Source organism: Rattus norvegicus, chromosome 5 (genome assembly GCF_036323735.1).
Source record: "Rattus norvegicus strain BN/NHsdMcwi chromosome 5, GRCr8, whole genome shotgun sequence".
Lineage (NCBI taxonomy): Eukaryota > Metazoa > Chordata > Mammalia > Rodentia > Muridae > Rattus > Rattus norvegicus.
The window spans coordinates 100,738,076-100,758,051 of record NC_086023.1 but is presented as its reverse complement, the minus strand read 5'-3'; the positions used below and the strand labels follow the sequence as shown (position 1 = coordinate 100,758,051).

Here is a 19,976-nt window from a genome sequence, read left to right as displayed (position 1 = left end):
TTTCACTCTGCTCAATCTCTTCCCTAGCCCTACCCAACCTTCCTTCTTCCTGTGTCAATCTTTCTTTACTCCTCTCTAACTCTCCTTTCTGACTCTACACTCCTGCCACCTAGAGACCTTACTCCCATCCTTCCCTGATCCTCCTCCAATCCTATCTCTCTCAGCCACTGCTGGCTTTTTATATTGTCTCCCGTTCCCAGAAGTCCAAGAAGCAACTGACAATGAAGGTCATAGGGTCAAGCAGTTCTAACAGCTAAGCATTCCCAAGGAGTCAGTTGGCTAGCCACTGGGATTCTTTTAAAGGTGAGACACAAAATAAACCCGATTACATTTCTAGTGACATTCTTATTTGGAAAGGCTTTCTTGTTTCTTGGATATAATTTTGTTCCAACCGTGTCCTGAGATGCGAAGTCTCCCTATGATCCCTTAAAAGTAACATCTGGAAAATTTGTATTTGCAGCCAAAAATAAGGCTGCTTCCAAATGAAGCTTTTCCTGAGGCACCTGCGATTGGGATGTTTACAGCTGCTGTACCTAGTGTCAAAGTCTTGGTATTGTTTCCTTCTGTAGCTAAGGAAGGTCACTCGATGATATGTAGCACAGAGGTCTATGGCAGAAGCTTGTTTCATTGACAACGAGGAAGATGCTTTCACACTGGATTACACTGGGGATTTCTATTATCTCAGTCAATACAAAAATATTGATTCTGTGTGCATGCGTGCACTAGTGGAGGCACATGTGTGCCTAGGTGTGAGTGTAGTAGTCAGTCAGAGTCCGACTTCTGGTGTTGATCCTTGCCATCCACCTTGCTTGAGGCAGGTCCTCCATTAATTTTCTACTGCTCTATACCAAGCCACCTGGCCTTCAAGCTTATGGGAATTATCCTCTCTGTCTTTCTTATCCCTATAAGGATGCTGAGATGTGGCTCTGAACTCAGGTTTCTGCACTTGTGGAGCGATTGCTCTTTCCCATTGAGCTGTCTCCTCAGCCCCCATCTTAATCATGACTGCCACTTACCACATCACTAAACACTTCCCATGTAAAGATTTGACTAAGTAAGTGATACAATGTTGTTTTCCATCGCAGGTAGCTAGTATGTAGAAGAACAAAGCCTGGGGCCCTGAGATAAATGGAATGCCATTTTTATGCATGGCATCCATTTTGATTTCGCAGCTGTCCTTTTGATGCTGATTCTAGTAATTCTGAAAAGCTTCATTAATAAGGTAAGAAATATAAGGAGTACACTATGGCCTCAGTTTTTGCCTCAGATAGAGTCTAATAAGGCTGTTTGAAAACTGGAATGCCTCACTTTGGGGGTCTGGGTGTGAGAATGATAGCTATGACCACTAAAGTTTCTTCGTGCCAGTGTTCACTGAGATCATAAAGATCCAGTCATTTGTGCAGAACCATTTATTAGGAAATGATTTGAAACCCAGAAATTGCTAGAATTGATTTTTTTTTAAAGAATGAACATGTGCTGGAAAGGTTGCCCAGCACTTAAGAGCCCTTGATGATTTTTTAGAGAACTCAAGTTCATTTCCTATCACCCCTGACTGGCATCTCACAATCACTTCTAACTCCAGTTCCAGGGGATCCAGTAATCTTTGCAGGCCTCTGTGGTTACCACTCCCCCCAACACACATACATGCACCCGAGCAGACACATAATATACATGGATTATAAAATAAAAGGTTTTAAACAACAAATCAGAATAACCCAATATTTTTTACTCAGATTTATTTTGTTTCTAACTGATTCCAAATCGCTGTGTATGCAAACGCTACCCTGCTTTGAAGTTCTGAAACTCAGTTACATGCGGTCTTAAGGTTTCTGTTGCTGTAATGAACACTGTGACCAGAAGCTACTTGGGGAAGAAAGGGTTAATTTCGGCACAGAGCACATGGTTCTGCATGTGGGTTACCACTCCTTTGAGGGTAAGTGACCCTTCAACAGGGGCTGCCTAAGATGACCACAAGCATATATATTTACATTATAATTCATAATAGTAGCAAAATCAGTTATGAAGTCACACAAAAATAATTTTCTGGTTAGGAGTTACTACACATGAGGAATCACATTCAAGGTCACCAGCATTAGGAAGGTTGAAAACCACTGCTATCGTTTTGTATAGTCCGTCATCCAGAGAAGTCAAGACAGGAGCTCAAGTCAGGAACCTGGAAGCAGGAATTGATGCCGAAGTTGTGGATGAATGCTATTTATGGGCTTGCTCCTCATGGCTTGCTCAGCTTGATTTCTCACACCATACAAAAATAACCCCACCCAGGAGTTTCACTGCACCTTGTAGGGTTAAGCACCTATTAATGAAATGTACCACAGGTTTGCCCACAGTCCCACTTGGTAGGGGCCTTTTCTCAGTTGAGGTTCCCTTTTCTCAAAGAACTTTAGCTTGTATTGGGTTGACATAAAACTGACTGGAACATATTTGCAGGGATTCTTTCTGAATATTCAGGTATACGCCAAAAGCCAAGAGAAAGAACACCCATAGTGTGGTTCTCAATGCATATAAGGTTAGCAGAAGCACAGAAGTGCTTATTGCTGTTCTATTCACAACAGCCAGGAGATAGGAAAGACCTAAATATTGTTCAGCTGATCAATGGATAGTAAAAGGTGGTTCACAACTGAATCCTATTCATTTGTAGTGAGATAAGTCAAAGCCAGACAAAAGGCAGACGCTTTCTCTGATTTGTGGTTCCTAGAGCCAAGTTTTGGATGATGTATATAACCTGAAATAATAATAGGACCCAGCAGAGCAAAAAGGAACATGGGGTGAGGATGGGTTGCTAGAGAGGGAAATAGCAAGACATGGATTCTATGGAAGGAAAAATGGGGGAAAGGCTTTAACTGAGGGAATGGACAGTAAATAACCATGATATTTGAAAAGGCCACAGAGAATCATTATTTTATATTTACCTACAATTACATGTTATACATATATAGTTTGAATGAAGTTATACCACTTGGGGTGTTAATGTTCCCCTCAAGAGCCATAGAGGAACAAAAATTCCATTACCAGGCAAGAGAAACTGCCTAGGAGTTGTTGATTAGGACAAGCCAATACATCTCTTGAACAGTGAACTTACTCAGGGATGCCAAGCGCTGAGAACATTTAGCATCACACAGGACCCAGCAAGTGTCATGGATTGTACTTGCCCACAATCTTCATAAGTCTCCTATTACCTAAGGCAGCCACAGAATTTATTTCTTTCATGACTGACATTTTTGATGAAAGCATCTGATGAACTATTTCACAGCGCTGTTTTCCCATCTGGAAGCAGTTGCTAGAGCTTGTTTTTGCTCAAAATGTGAAGGCTATTTCTAGTATTGTAGTGTTTTGTTCAGCTAAGAGTCAAACAGGGCTTTGCTGAGCAGAAACATAGCTGAAGATTGGAAGACTTGAGAATGTACCTGCTGTGGTCTGAATACTCATGTTCTACCCAAATCTACATGCAGAAATCCTTATAGTCATGGCGCTTATAAGAAGAAGTGGGATCTTTTAAAAAAAATGGTTTTCTGTTGAAGGCAAGGCACTCACAGTCTGGATTAATGTTCTCTTAAGAATTCAGAGTGATACCCTATTCCTTCCTCTGTGTGAGAACTCAGTGAGAAGAAACAGCCTTCAAGAAAGCAGTATCCACATATACTACAACACACTCATATGATATATATGTAAACAATCTATAAATTGTCAATAGCTATTGAAAATATGTAGATAATATGTTATCGACTATATGGAAAAAACAGAATATACAATTTTTGATTACATACTGTTGTGACTAAAATCATGTCTACAAATGGAGGTCTATATGGCTCCAATTTCTCTCTTAAAAAGCTGAGTCTCCAAATCAGGATGTCCCTGGCTTTCCAGATGGGTTGGAGATCTGGGAGAGCTGCCATGCTCTGTGAGAAACAAGAACATTATAGAACAGTATGGAACAGTGGTGATAAAAGAACCAGCGGGATTGGGCCCTGTGTGAGTACACATAGGGACCAGGTTAAGATCCTAAAAAGGACTTTGATGGAGAAAAGCCATGTGGATGAGGATGCAGGTAATAGGAGGATGGGCTGTGTGTCCTGTCTCCCTTCACCATATGTGCAGGATAATTAAAATCTTTGTTCGCTAATACTTTTTATAAAAGTGTTACAGAGTTTACAGGCTTGGAAGGAGATTGAGCTGGGTTTGTGCAAGGATAAAAAAGATATGTAGAAAGCTTAAGTCCAAGTGGATCCAGGACCTCCACATTAAACCAGATACACTTAAACTAATAGAAGAAAAAGTGGGGAAGAGTCTGGAACACATGGGCACTGAGGAAAATTTCCTGAACAAAACACCAATGGCTTATGCTCTAAGATCAAGAATCAACAAATGAGATCTCATAAAGCTGCAGAGCTTCTGTAAGGCAAAGGACATTGTTTTTAGGACAAAACGGCAACCAACAGATTGGGAAAAGATCTTTATCAATCCTACATCTGATAGAGGGCGAATATCCAAAATATACAAAGAACTCAAGAAGTTAGATTCCAGAGAGCCAAATAACCCTATTAAAAATGGGGTTCAGAGCTAAACAAAGAATTCTCAGCTGAGGAATATCAAATGGCTGAGAAGCATCTAAAGAAATGTTCAACATCTTTAGTCATCAGGGAAATGCAAATCAAAACAACCCTGAGATTTCACTTCACACCAGTCAGTATGACTCAGATAAAAAACTCAGGCAACAGCAGATGCTGGTGAGGATGTGGAGAAAGAGGAACACTCCTCCATTGTTGGTGGAATTGCAAACTGGTACAACCACTCTGGAAATCAGTCTGGAGGTTCCTCAGAAAATTGGACATTGAACTACCTGAGGACCCAGCTATAACTCTCCTGGGCATATTTCCAAAGGATGCTCCAACATACAACAAAGACACATGCTCCACTATGTTCATAGCAGCCTTATTTATAATAGTCATAAGCTAGAAAGAGCCCAGATGCCCTTCAACAGAGGAATGGATAAAGAAAATGTGGTACATCTACACAATGGAATATTACTCAGCTATCAAAAACAATGACTTCATGAAATTCATAGGCAAATGGATGGAACTAGAAAATATCATCCTGAGTGAAGTAACCCAATCACAAAAAAACACACAAGGTATGCACTCAGTGGTAAGTGGCTATTGGCCCAAAAATCTCGAATAACCCAATATGCAATCCACAGACTACATGAAGCTCAAGAAGAAGCATGACCAAAATGCAGACGTTTCACTCCTTCTTTAAAAGAGGAACAAAAATATCCATAGGAGAGGATATGGAGGCAAAGTTTAGAGCAGAGACTGAAGGAATGGCTCATTCAGAGAAGTGCATGCTGACAGGAACCAGATATAGATATTTCCTGAGAGACATGGCCAAAGCATGTCAAATACAGAGGTGAATGCTAGCAGCAAACCACTGAACTGAGAACAGGACCCCCGTTGGAGGAGTTAGAAAAAGGATTGAAAGAGTTGAAGGAGCTTGCAACCCCATAAGAACAACAATGCCAACCAACCAGAGCTTCCAGGGACTAAACCACTACCTAAAGACTGTACATGGACTGACCCATGGTTCCAACTGCGTATGTAGCAGAGGATGGCCTTGTTGAGGCACTAATGGAAGGAGAGGCTCTTGGTCCTGCCAAGGTTGGACCCCCAGTGTAGGGAAATGTCAGAGGGGGAAAGGAATGGGGGTGAATGGGGAGGGAAATACCCTTATAGAAGAAGGGGAGGGGAATGGTATAGGGGGTTTATGGACAGGAAACCTGGATAGGGAATAACATTTGAAATGTAAATAAAAAGGAAAAATTATATATATATATATATATATATATATATATATATATATATATATAAAAGATGTATTAAGACCAAACATGTTGTACCATTGGTACAAGTTGTAACATAAATTTCAGATTGTCAGCCTGAAAAGTAACTATGTCCAAAGCCAAGATCTGCAACAAATGTTTTGTTTTGTTATGTTGTTATGTTATGTTATGTTATGTTATGTTATGTTATGTTATGTTATGTTATGTTATTGTTATGTTAAATGATATGTTAAAGGATGGACTGGACAACACCTGAGTCTAGGGAAAGTTTTGTATCAATAGATTCACATCTCTGCTCTTATCTTCCCAACCTCTATGCAGCCTCAGAACTTCTTGCTGTAGCTCCACAAGGACTTACGGGGTGTGGTCTCAGCGCCCAGGTGTCTGCGGGCACAATGTGCTTAAGGTGATAGAGATTGGCTTTTTCCTTCTAAGTTACATTTGTTCCTAGAGAACCTGAAATCTGTTTCCTGGGATATTGCATGATATTCTACATCCTCTTGAGGTCATGATTCCTTTTTTTTTCCAACCAGCTTTAAGGGAAAAAAATTCATCAAGATCAGGTTAGAGTTACTGAGGTTCCGCTCCCCCCAAAAAGGAATTTTGTTTTTTTCTCTTATTCTGCTTTTCTATAACATCTTTGAGAAGGAAACTCCTACGAACTAGTAGAGCACCACCGTTCATGAGCAATAACTTGGACAGAAAAGAGAAGAGTGGGCATAGACTCCCGCAAAGACCTCCCAGCCCATCAACCTGCGCTGGTAGACCTTCCCGGGGGGAGATCTCCTCTCTTGCTAATTGGGAATGCTGCATTAGTTAATGAGGAGCTCCCAGTGATGTGTACAACTGTGCAAATGTGTTTTCTACACATTGGTTATCAGTGGCTGTGTTCATCTTAGGTGTCTAGGACTGGCATGGAAGTCATTGTTCACACTGCTTAGATGCTGCCACATCCATGTCTAGTGGATGGCAGGGATATGTCCATAACAGTCCAAGAGTCTTCCCTTCTTTAGGAGGGGCCTAACCATTAAGGACCTCATGAAGGGAACATCACCAGGGATTTTCAAGAGAGGAAATGTAGGAAAATTGTTATATTCACTTTTACAATGAGAAAATTAAGTATTTTGATGCAACCTAGAAATGCAGATTATTCATAAATAACAAATGTTCTTGCTGGGGGGGTGTGCAAGCCTAAGGTTCATGATCCCCCACCCACCCATATTTCAGCAGCAATGCAGAGAGCCAGGAAGAGGATCAAAGGTGGGACACAAACAAGCAACCTTCTGCCAGATCACACCCTGCCAACCAGAACCCTGAAGGATATGCAATCTGCCCTAATCTCAGATGTTGAAATCCTAAAACAGTCAAATCCCTAAAGTATAAAATCTCTAAAGATCAAACTCCTGATGATCACAATCCCAAAAGAGTAGAACACCAAATGTTGACATTTGGAAAGAGGAAATCCTGAAAACTGCAACCCTGTTAAAAGAAGTAGATGGCTGCACGAGCTGGGTTCTAGGGAAGCCTTTGTTAAAGTTTGGGGACATGCTGTCCCTTCACACCGCAGCATGCTTGACTTCCAAGAACCACCCTTTGTCAGAGAATAAAATGAGCTCTGAACACCAGCAGCTTTCTAGATAAAAGACGTCTGCCAGGACAGGGTTCTGCCAGTGTGAGGGACACACTGAATGGGGAACTGTTAGGGTAGGGCTTTGAATGAGAAGAGAAATTTTTCCGTTCAACAGTAGATCTGAAATAGGCTTTACTGCACAGGCTTCAGCTGAGTTCCAGGATGGCGGCTTCCAAGCTCTCTCCACTGGGCTTTAAATTTTGTTTTGTGAAATTTTGTTTTTGTTCGTGTTTGCAAACATATCTCATTTGGTATGCCAGGCTGGCCTAGAATTTACTATGTAGCTATAGGTGTTCTCCCACTCACAGCAATCCTCCTGCCTCAGTCTCCCAGATGCTGGGATTCCAGAACTGTTTGACACCATGCCCACATTCCACTGACTTTTATGTCTATATATACAATCCTTGCTCCTATTGCATCTAAAAATCCTAAAATGTTTCTGTGTGTGGATTGATAACTGGAAAGACTGAGACTCAGTAGGGCTTGAAAGAAGAAAATGGATCTCAATCAAATTTCCAAACATGGAGGACAAGTTTATATTTTGATTCAATCAAAACTTCTAAAATTGACAGCACCTTACCAAACAAAGGGTTTTATTGTTGTATGCTTATTTGTTTTGTTTTTTCTTACTTCCATTTTTCCCAATGCATTCGGCTCAAAGTTCGGGTAACTCTATTGGACTGACGATAAGCGAATGGGCAAACTTCACTTTCAAAACTTTTGATAGAGGGAAGAGGGCAAACAGCGACCACCACCGTACATTTAGATCTCTCCAGTCTGAAACAAAGCCCCAGGTACATGGTTTCAGGGAAAGCTACGTGACATAAAAAGGTGGACATTAGACCCTGAGTGAAGCTCAGAAATATTGGACTCTAAAAGAAAGCAGTCCTAACAGGTATGTTAGGCGAAGGACAAGGTAGACATTTAAGAGTCTCAGCTACATAGCAAATTAGAAGCCATCTTGACATGTAGGAGACCTTGTCCCATTACAAAACAAAATAAACACTGTAGTGTTCTAAGTCATTTTACTGAATTTTGATTTTGAAAACACATTTTCACAAATATATAAAATATTTATGTAAAACATTAAAACTTCCCCAGTAAATGAAACGCTGTCCTGTATGTTCATTTGTATTCATGAGAGATGTAATGTCTTAGGTTGTAGGTATTTTTGGAAAACACAGTGATGCCCATCACAGCTCATGATTGATCTCGACTTCAATGTCCAACTCTGTATGTCATGTGACTGCAGTGCCCTGACAAAGTGCAGGCAACCGATAACGCCAGTGTTTCAATTTCTACATGGAACATTTTACCCGCTGTGAGGAACATTGTTTTTTACAATTTCTTATAAAAAGAAAACACTCTTTTATTTTATTCAGCAAGAACATTATTGGTACTATGTGCTTTGTAACACTCCTTTTTAGGAAGACTTGAATATACACCCTTTGGTGGATGATGAAAGGTCCGGTTCTGAGGTAAGTGAATAGAGGTCCACAGAAAGGAGGCCAAAGCCCTGGACATTCTTACAGTCCCTACTTTAATCACATAGGATGACGAGTAATGGAGAGTTCAGTGAGGTTTGTTCACTGTGGATAGTGTGAGATGTAGCATAAATCTGTATGCTCCAGAAAAATAAAGCCAGTAAGGACATAGCTGATGTCTGGGCATTTGCAATGGCAGCGTCTGTAGGATGCAATTCCAGTTTGGAGGCCTAGGGACTGGCATTTTGGCTTATATCTGGAGTCTGGCTAGGAGATGATGTCTTCATTGGGAAAGCCAGTCATTTATTGTACTCTGGCCTCCACTTTATCAGTGATGGCTACTTCTATGAAGGACAGCCAGCTCCTTTACTCAAAGTCCTACACTATTTTAGAATATTTTTATTCTTTGAGAATTTCATGCCATGTGTTTTGGCGATATTCACTACCTCTCCCAACTACCCTCTAACTTATCTTCCCTTTCCTACTTACCCAGCTTCCGTCCTCTTCTTTTTAAATACATCAGGTTCATTCTATATGCTGCTCATGTAGTCTTAGATGTGTGGCCTTCCACTGAAGGAGCATGATTGAGCTATTAGTGCCTCAACTGTTAAAGAAAATTGATTCTTTCTCTCTTGGAAGCTATCAATTGACAATACTTATTCATCTAGGAGTTAGACATCATGCCTACTTCCCTTTTCCATGCTGAGATTTTTGTCTGAACTGAGCCTACACAGGCCATCTGCATAATTTCCCAAGTGTTGTGAGCTCATATATGCAAATGTTATGCTGTGTCCAGAAAACACATCTTTTCTTGTACTCTACTGTTTATGGCTCTTACAATCATTCTGCTTATCCTCTCCTCAGAAACCCCTGACTCTCCGGGGGAGGGGCGTGGGAGGTAGATATCCCATTTAGGGTTGAACATTCTATAGTCTCTTGGTATCTGCATTTTGACAAATTGTGGAGCTTTGTTAATAATATCCACTGCAAATAAAAGCTTCTCTTTTAATGCTTGAAAGATGCAATCATCTATGGCTGTAACAGCAATAATGATTAACAGTTAATTTACTAGTCTGTCCATCTAACAGAATAATAGTCTTAGTCTCTTCCATAGGGTCTATGACTTGTCTAGTCATACGTTCTTGGCTTGATAATGCTACCAGGTATGGGCTTCATTTTGTAGAGAGGGAATTAAATCCAATCAGAAAGTGGCTGTTTATTTTCATAATGTTCATGCCACGATTACACCAATGGGCATGTTTTGCCAAGCCAGTCAATAGACTGCAGGGTTGATATCTTGGTAAAGCTAATGATTTTTATTGTGATGGTGGGCATAGAACCAGAGTTATAAAAGAAAGCCAGTAGGGATGAAACATTTATGCCAGGACAAGTTTGATTTATCTGTGTTTTATAGCTCAAATATGTGGTGTCTTACCATCAAGTTCTGGGGCATAACCAATTCTATTGGCAAGAGTATTGGGGATATAGGAGAACTCATGCCGACAACTCCACAAGAGAAAACGCATTTGTGTCATGAGGCTTTTTGTTATCCTGTAGTGCCCCTGTCTTGTGGTTGGAGCATTTTCACTTCTTATAGGGAATGACTCCATTTAAATTCTTTGTAGAGATGTATGTGTTTCACGACAGACTTTCTGGAGAAATGTGGAAAAAAACAGCTATTATATCCAGATAGGCAATCTATGATAGACCAAACTACAAACACCACCAAAGTCCGACTTTGTGAACTAAGGAGTTTTATTGTGGTAGCTTATAGGAATATGGGTATAGGGTTTGTACAGATTCAGAAGTGAATGAAAAAGACCTGCATCACTAAAGGCCTCCCCGGCATGGGTAAAAGCTCAGAAAGCTAGAAGGCTGGAGTGCACTGTGCAGCTTGTAGGCTGATCTACAGGTTGGAGAGTGTTCTTTCCAGGTGGCTCAGGTCAACTGATTCTCTTCCTGGCTGCTCAGCTTTCTGGGCGTGTCCTACACAGTTCTTACTGCTTATACGTTCTTGGGGAAATGGGGGGCCCTAATGAATCTGGTCAGTTTGAGGGACTTCTGAAGCTATTTTTAATTGTTTACTTTCTGAGTTTAAGGAACCTCCCTGTAGGATGAAATACTTCATCTTCCCCTTGATCAGCTTGTTATGAATGTGGTAAGCATCCTGTGTTTTAATGAGCTTCTCTCCAAGATTTAATATTTTAATCTTTAATGAAACTGCTACTCAGCAGTGTGTGTGTGTGTGTGTGTGTGTGTGTGTAATGAAATAACTATATACACACATATATATTAAGTGTGTGTAACTAGATAACTATATATCGTGTGATTATATCTAAAGAATTATAACTATCTACATATGTCTCTGTCTCTACATACACACACACACACCACACACACACACACACCACACACACACCACACACACACACAGCACACACACACCACACACACACACACACACACACACACACACACACACACACACACACACACACGAGATAGAGAGACAGAGAGACAGAAAGAAACAGAGAGAGGGGAGTCAGAGAATGAGCCAGTGTTGTCAGCATACAGTCGAATGTTAAAGGAAATATATCTTTTAGGACTTGAGTCACTTTACAGAAAAGAAATAACCCCTTTCCTATATTGGAAACAACTTGAGTGTGTGAATCTTCTTTTGATAGTGTATGTTTTAAGAAGCAAACTGGAGATTAAGTATTTGGAATGAAAAATTAGCATCCAAATTGAGTTATTTTGAAATAAGACATACATCAAAATTTGAAGACTTAGAACACTTAAAAACCTCTTTTATTATTTATATTGACTACATGTTGCATTTTCCATATATTGAGTTAATTGAAATGTATTATTAAAACTAATTCTACTAATGTACTCTTTAATTTTTAATCACCTTGTGTCTGTTCTACATTTACATATAAGGTTCAGACATGTAAAAATATATTAGGTTTTTCTTTCTAGGTGGAGCAAAGCTCTAGTATTTATTTCTTTACTTTCAAAATACTCTTTTATCTCGGTCAGGCCTTCTTTGGAATTCCTGTGCGTTCTGCAACACGGGGTGTTCAAATGATGGCGCCCATCTGGAGTGAACTGATCCCCACAGAGGCCTTGCCTAGAGTTTTTGCTTCTCTTGCTTCTACCCAACCTTGTTTCTACTCTTATGCATTTGGCTCTTTACTCTTTTGGGAAATCACAACCATAAATCTTTAGTTCTAAGTTCCTAAGCTTTTCATCTGCTTGCTGGCTTGAACCATTTCCTTGACTGGCTATTGAGAGCTTTCCACAGCCTTGTTTTGATGTTCCTGATCCTGCTCTCTCATGTGCTCCCGCCCCGGGCTCTGCAACTCTTTATTAATAGCGCCTTCCCATCTCCTGGGATTTTCATTTTGTTTCATTTTCATTTTGTTTACTTTCTGGCTTTACACGTGTTTTCAAATACTATCTGTATTCTTTGTAAGTTTCACGTATTTATACTTTATATATCGATCATATCTGTCTCTTTCTAACTCCTCTAGTGTCTCCATTACATCTCCCACCAAGCTTCATATTCTCTTTATCTATTCTTAATACTACCAGCTAAGTGCTGCTTATCTGTGCTGAGATATGAACCTGCCACTTAACCAAAGGAAAGTGATTGAGACAGCCACCAACAACCTTAAACACCTACAGTAGGGGAAGGGCCTTGGGAGTCCCTCCCTTACCCTTTGCGGGATGTTGACTGGCCGGTTTAGTGCAAGGCTTGTAAGTAACCTCCGCCACTGTGAGCTGATGGATGCTGCATCCATGCCCTACCCAGTAGCCTGAATTCAGCTTTCCCCCCAGTCTACCAGCTCTTATATTCTCTCCTCCCGGTCTTCCATGGGCTTTTCTGAGCCTCCGATGATGGGAGGTTGATACAGATGAGCCATCCATAGCTGAGCTCAGTTCTTTTAAAACAGCATCTAGCAGGAAGGAAACTGCAGGAGATGGCAAAGAGACACTCGTCACTCAATTTCAAGGAGGATGGCCACCTGGCCTATCCAGGGTCCTCCATGCTTTTCATTCAAAGCTGCCTTCTCTCTGAGCAGACCCGAGTGAGCCGGTAGCTGAGGATGGCGGTACTGTAGGACTTGCCCATGTTTCCAGGGCCTGGCTTATTATCACTCTTCGGCCTGCAGCTCCTGGAGGCTGCTTGAGCTTCTCCGATGCTCCCCCACTCTTTGTGTCCCCCCACTCTTTGTGTCCCCCACTCTTTCTGTACCTCTGGCTTTGACTCAGGAGGTTCAGAGCTGCACTGAGGTCCAATGCCTTTTTCTGCCCAGACCTGCTCTAGGCTTCTCTTAACTTCCTTAGGCATTATCACCCCCCATTCACCCCCAGGAAACTTTCTGCTGTATTAGTTTTGTTTTACTCCTGCTTCTAAGTGGCATCACTCCTTAATACTTCCTCTTTCTTACTCTTTCCCGATTGCCTGATGTTTCAGTGTCTTCCTGATTTCTCAGGGAAATACTCAGATTCTATAGACTTAGAATCCCACATTCTTGTACAACGGATCTGCTAAAAATCTAAGCGACTGATGTGTATGTCGCCAAGAACTTTTGAGGTGAACTATATACATTCTTGTTTTCTACTATATTTTACAATCACGGGTTTAAGATGCAACCCAAATAAAGTAATTCAATTTGTACCTACCGTGCCCAGCCCTGTTCTTTATGGGTTCCCAGAGCCAGAGGGGTTAGGTGACTCACCTCCAATTGGGAGAGCTGTAAAGTTAACTGCCCTCCTATGTTAATCATCTCTACAGCGTTCTTTATTTTGTGGCACTTTTTTCATCAGAGAGCCTCAGGGCCTCGCTCTGCTCCTCATCTACTAATCTTATTAAATTACTTCCTAATGTATTTAACTATGATTATTTAACTCATCTAAGGTTGGATAGATTAATTCCCTGTAGATGATGATAGCCTTTTCCTTGAGGGAATATACTCTACCTATTTCTGGGAAAGTTCTTTGTCAATGCCTAGATTAATAAGAAAGTAGTCACAGAAAGCCATATATATATATATATATATATATATATATACACATATATATATGTGTGTGTATATATTATATGTATAATATATATGTGTGTATATGTATATATATGGAATAAACAAACATCAGCACATATATATGTTAGCATATATAATTAGTTCATATATGCTAACGTTTACTTTATGTCAGTAAGTTGATATGATAGTTCCATATCAAAAGACATAAAAAGAAAGTGTTAGTAATAAAAGATGAAGTATTTTCTGGTGTTCTGTTTTCCTTATTCTGTTCTTAACTACAAGCCCTCCTTCCTCTTCACCCAAATGGCTATTATTCTCTCAATTATTAACCCCATGGGACAAAATCTAAAATTTCCTAGGAAGGCATTATTAACCATCTTTCCTAACTGGCAGTGCATCTTGGGAAGAGAAACTCAAATTAGCTATGGGAAGGTTAGACAGAGCTGGGGGTGCCTCGTCAGACTTGGGCAGGAGTCAAGTAAGGAGGCAGTGCATAACTATTAGGCGAAATCTTGAAAGGATTAAACACACACACCCACTTAATTTTGTCCCCAGGAGTCTTACAAGTCATTTTCTTCCCTATGTAATTCTGTCAAAAAGTATCCATGTTTTCATTAACTGCTGAAATTATTTTTTTCTCTTCAATAAAGAGTAACACTGTACTTTTGTGTGTTAGTGAGCATTTATCCTCTTACCTTACACTATTACGATCATTAACTGTGGTGTGTAAATGTAGTAGTTATTACTGCCTAACTTTTGTTGAAAATGCACAATAAAAGAGGGAAGGTAGCAAAAAGAAAGGACGAAAAAATCATGCTGCCAGAGTTCTCTGCCAAGGAGCAGGGCACTGAATGCGTGACATTTAGCTTCTGTGCCCAGCGGCTATGTCCTGTGGTTTTAATGAAAGAGACTACGAATCAGCCAAGAAACATAATATTCTTGAGAATTGCACATCATGGCACTGGAGAAAACGAAAAATTACATTGAAAATATCCACGAGTTACTTTTTTCTTCTCCTCCTTTCTTTTTTTTAATCTCGTGTTTTCATAAAGGAAACACATTTCACTCTGGGTGCCAGAGGGAAGATAAGGAAACTGTGTGCCCCAGGAAGATTCCTTGCTCCAAAAAGAAAGAACCACAGTGAACCATAGGGAGATGTAGAGTATTGGAGACTGGTTTGACACAACAACAACAAACAACAACAACATCAGGAGGGAGAAGAAATGAATGTATACTCGACTTTGCTTCTGAAGAGTCCCAGAGCTGTCAAACAATCCCGGATGTTGTGAATACGCAGACTCCACCTTGGCTTCTCTCCGTATACAATATTTTAGATGAAACAAAATCTGGAGAAATGCCGTGAGCAGAGTCGCTCAACGGTGTAGCATGTTCCTGTGCTAGCTTGACTGTGAGCTCAGTAACTGAAGGGGATGGAAATGCTGTAATAATGGTATGCGTTAACCTGGCCTTTGTGAAGTCTCTGCTTACCAGCCAGGTGTGCCAGCCTAAGTCCACAGTGTCATTTCCACAGACATTTTTTCTAGGCTTTTTAAAAATGTTTTTTTTTGTTGTTGTTATTTTGTTTTGTTTTAAAATTTATTAGTAAAGTGACATTGAAGCCTTCTTTAAGAAGAGGACTTAGATTTGATTTTAGGGAGGGAGGAATATTGATTCTGGATATAAGCAGGTACCTGTAGATTTATCATCCTTGACATGGGCTCAAGTGTTTTTTTTTTTTAATCTGATATTTTTATAAGGATTAAAATGAAATATTGGCTGGATTTCACATTTGCAAACCAAATCAGGGTTTAGGAAAATGCTCTCAGACCTGATTCTTCCTTTTTTGTTATTCTAGCTATCACCGCACAGAGGTAAAAAATGGCCAGCTGAGGGCTGAGCTGAAGAGAGCCCAAGAAGGAACTCTGACCGGCGGTCATCATCCTCGTGAAAGGCTTCCTTCCAAATCTCTATATTTATTTGCATTATTTTCTACTTTCCCCTTTCCACTAAATAACTTTTAAAACGCACGAATCATTTACACCAGCTGACTTCAACCTACTCTTGGAAGGCCAGCTGCAGCCCCACAGATCCTACGAACATGGCCTCCAGAACTGAGATCAGTTTGTCCACTGCGATGAATTATGCATTACTGCCAGGCTATTTCTTGGCATGAAAAGATGTGATATGTCAGATTAAAATTAAATATTGAGTAGGCTGTCTCCTAGCAACACAGATTAAAGAAAGTCTTTTTTTTCTTTTATATTTATTTATTTATTTATTTTGGTACTAGTCAAGTATGGGAGCCTCCACCTGAAATGTGCTTGCATGAAGGAATTTGACTGATCCCAATATGGCACAGAACACCGAATGCATAATGCTTCCCCCACCCCCAGCTGCTCACTGGTTTCAGTAGTGAATCCCACGGGTATTCAGAAAAGACCCGAGAGTCCACTTTGTGCAAGGTTTTCAGGTTTTCCCACATTAACTCTGAGAGTTGGTGGCTGGGTGAGGCCTGCACTGAACACCAGAGCCATTCTTGAAAGCAAATGGCAATCTTGATGTTGACCACAAACTGTCAGAACCCACTGTCCACTCCTCACTCAGGAGGGGACAGGAAGCAGGCACGTAACAGGCATAGCCTTGGAACAGACCGTGTGGTCAAGACGAAAGTCACTTTGGGAGGCTGGGGAAGGGACAGAAGGACACATGAGTCACACCTAAGGTACTAACAGACCTTTCAGAAGCCCTCGGTGTAGCTTTTCTTTTTCACTTATTTTCTTAGTAGCTTCTCATCTTTAGTGGCATATTCGAGACAATTAAGACACCATCCACACTTTTCGGTGTGAAATAAGCCAAAGGCCAAGAACAGGATTATTTGTTTAGGTTAGGTCAATTGCAAATAACTGGAAGAAAGACTCGGTCTTTCTGAGATACTGGGTTCCAGTGTCAGTGTGTGTCTATTAGAAATGGTCTTTTCTGTCCCAGGGAGGCCTGTATAACTGAGTACTTATTCTAAGCTAAAAGTTCCTGTATCCATTCCTCTGTTGAAGGGCATCTGGGTTCTTTCCAGCTTCTGGCTATTATAAATAAGGCTGCGATGAACATAGTGGAGCACGTGTCTTTTTTATATGTTGGGGCATCTTTTGGGTATATGCCCAAGAGAGGTATAGCTGGATCCTCAGGCAGTTCAATGTCCAATTTTCTGAGGAACCTCCAGACTGATTTCCAGAATGGTTGTACCAGTCTGCAATCCCACCAACAATGGAGGAGTGTTCCTCTTTCTCCGCATCCTCGACAGCATTTGCTGTCACCTGAGCTTTTGATCTTAGCCATTCTCACTGGTGTGAGGTGAAATCTCAATGGTACATCTCCACAATGGGATATTACTCAGCTATTAAAAACAATGACTTTATGAAATTCATAGGCAAATGGATGGAACTGGAAAATATCATCCTGAGTGAGGTAACCCAATCACAGAAAAACACACATGGTATGCACTCATTGATAAGTGGCTATTAACCCAAATGCTCGAATTACCCTAGATGCACAGAACACATGAAACTCAAGAAGGATGACCAAAATGCGAATGCTTCACTCCTTCTTTAAAAGGGGAACAAGAATACCCTTGGCAGGGAATAGGGAGGCAAAGTTTAGAACAGAGGCAGAAGGAACACACATTCAGAGCCTGCCCCACATGTGGCCCATACATATACAGCCACCAAACTAGATAAAATGGATGAAGCAAAGAAGTGCAGGCCGACAGGAACTGGATGTAGATCTCTCCTGAGAGACACAGCCAGAATACAGCAAATACAAAGGCGAATGCCAGCAGCAAACCACTGAATTGAGAATAGGACCCCCGTTGAAGGAATCAGAGACAGAACTGGAAGAGCTCGAAGGGGCTCGAGACCCCTTATGAACAACAATGCCAAGCAACCACAGCTTCCAGGGACTAAGCCACTACCTAAAGACTATACATGGACTGACCCTGGACTCAGACCTCATAGGTAGCAATGTATATTCTAGTAAGAGCACCAGTGGACGGGGAAGCCCTTGGTCCTGCCAAGACTGAACCCCCAGTGAACGTGATTTTTGGGAGGAGGGAGGTAATGGGGGGAAGATGGGGAGGGGAACACCCATATAGAAGGGGAGGGGTTAGGGGGATGTTGGCCCAGAAACTGGGAAGGGGAATGACAATCGAAATGTAAATAAGAAATACTCAAGTTAATAAAGTTGGGAAAAAAAAGTTCCTTTGCAGGTACACACTGATGTCTCTAATAGTGTTCCAGGGCTCGCACAGGTTTCTGCATGCAGCAAAAGAAAAGAGAGCAAGGTGAAGCTTCCTATGAACTGATGCACCGTATAGGCAGGCGCAAAGCTGGACCTGTGACCTGAAGGATATCTGAGGTCGAGCTGATATGCTAATCATCACAGGACCTGAAGTCATTTCATGTAAGACGTGACACAGCCAGAAGACAGAAGCCATAAACACATGCAATATTAGTAAAGCAATTACTGTAAAGTGGTAGGACATCGTGCTTTGCAAATCTCTTGACACTTAAGAAACATCTGTCTCTGCCATTAGAAATTAGTGCTTGAAATGAACAAACAAACAAACAAACAAACAGAACAAGCCGTGCTTTGTTTCAGTTTTGCGTTCAGTAGCCTTGTCAGTGAGTCTGCCGCCAAAGCTTCAATACCAATTTCGAAGCCTAGTCTCTTGGTTGGGTTTCTAACCAGTGTAGCCAACTGTGCTGATCGCAGGCAAAGGAGCAATGAGCAGATCCACTGCCCTGTGTGAGGTGCCCGAATGCAATCACACACAGTGTAAAGAATGGCAGAGACAGGAGGTGCTCAAAAGACCGCACACGGATCTTCATCTGATAGAAACTGGCTTAGGCCTTAGTACGAGCATTTTCCAAAAGTCATAGATTCCTTACTTTCTAAAAAGGCTCTCTGTTACAGGGCACTTCAGGTCTTTTTGTGACTGATGACTGAAGACCGAGAGAGGAGGAGGTTGGAGGTGATCAGTGAGTCCATTTTCTTGAGTCCATTGCCTTGGTTCTGTCTCTAACTGTTAAGTGTCAAGATCGGAATCCCTCTGAGATATTTATTTTCTTCATTTTGAATACAGGGCTTGGTTTTCTGTCCCCCTGATTCAAAAGGAATCAGCTAAAAGTACTTACGGAAATGTTTATGTCTGAGGAGAGCTAAGTCAGGCAAGGGCTTCCCCTGTACATGTGTTCTGGGTCATATTACCTGGTATAGCACTGACTTTTTAACGTAGAAGAAAGAATCCAAAATGTATGATCAATTACTGAGCTCGTCCTGGGAGTCTATACAAAGTCCTTTAGGGAAGAGGGGTTATTGTATTAGAAATTGGAGGTTTCTACCCTACCAGGATCGTTTAGTTCCCAGATAAAAGACACAAACCTTTATATTTATAGTAAACTTTAATAATAATAGACCTGGGCAGATATTAGCCCTCTAAGCTCTTATGCCTACTTTCCTATCAGTAACCCTGGGATATAATGTGCCATGCTCTCCCTGGGCAGCTCTTCCTCTGACTGACCAGCACCCATAGCCAGTTCTCATGGCCCATCTACCCCATGGCATCTTCCCTGTCTCTTCACTATCTGCTCTGCTCCTCATGGTCTCGCCTCAGAGCTCAACCCTAAGAACCAAACCTCCACCTACCTCTCTTCTACCCAGCTATAGGCTACAAACATCTTTATTCAATCAACTGTTTTAAATCAAGGAACCAGGCTTCGTAGCATCACTTGCTGAACATGAGGTAATTAGATCTTGCGGGTCAGTATTTAGCATTACAACACAGCAACAGACTAAACCTCAACAGAGATCAAAGCTTACATTAGCTACTGTGGTGGTTTGAATATGCTGGCTGGCCTGTGGGATGTGGCACTATTAAGAGGTGTGGCCTGATTGGAGTAGCTTTTTTG

At 41.1% G+C, this 19,976-nt stretch overlaps 1 long non-coding RNA gene across 1 annotated transcript in view; it reads left to right on the top strand.

The window, feature by feature from the left end:
• The first annotated feature begins 246 nt into the window (after nt 1–246).
• The window catches only part of LOC108350991 (uncharacterized), a 186,940-nt gene continuing 167,210 nt past the window's right edge, over nt 247–19,976 (top strand). The window contains exons 1-3 of the long non-coding RNA XR_001837981.3: nt 247–303; nt 1,086–1,222; nt 18,982–19,046. This is a non-coding gene — a long non-coding RNA (uncharacterized LOC108350991). The remainder of the gene's footprint in view (nt 304–1,085; nt 1,223–18,981; nt 19,047–19,976) is intronic.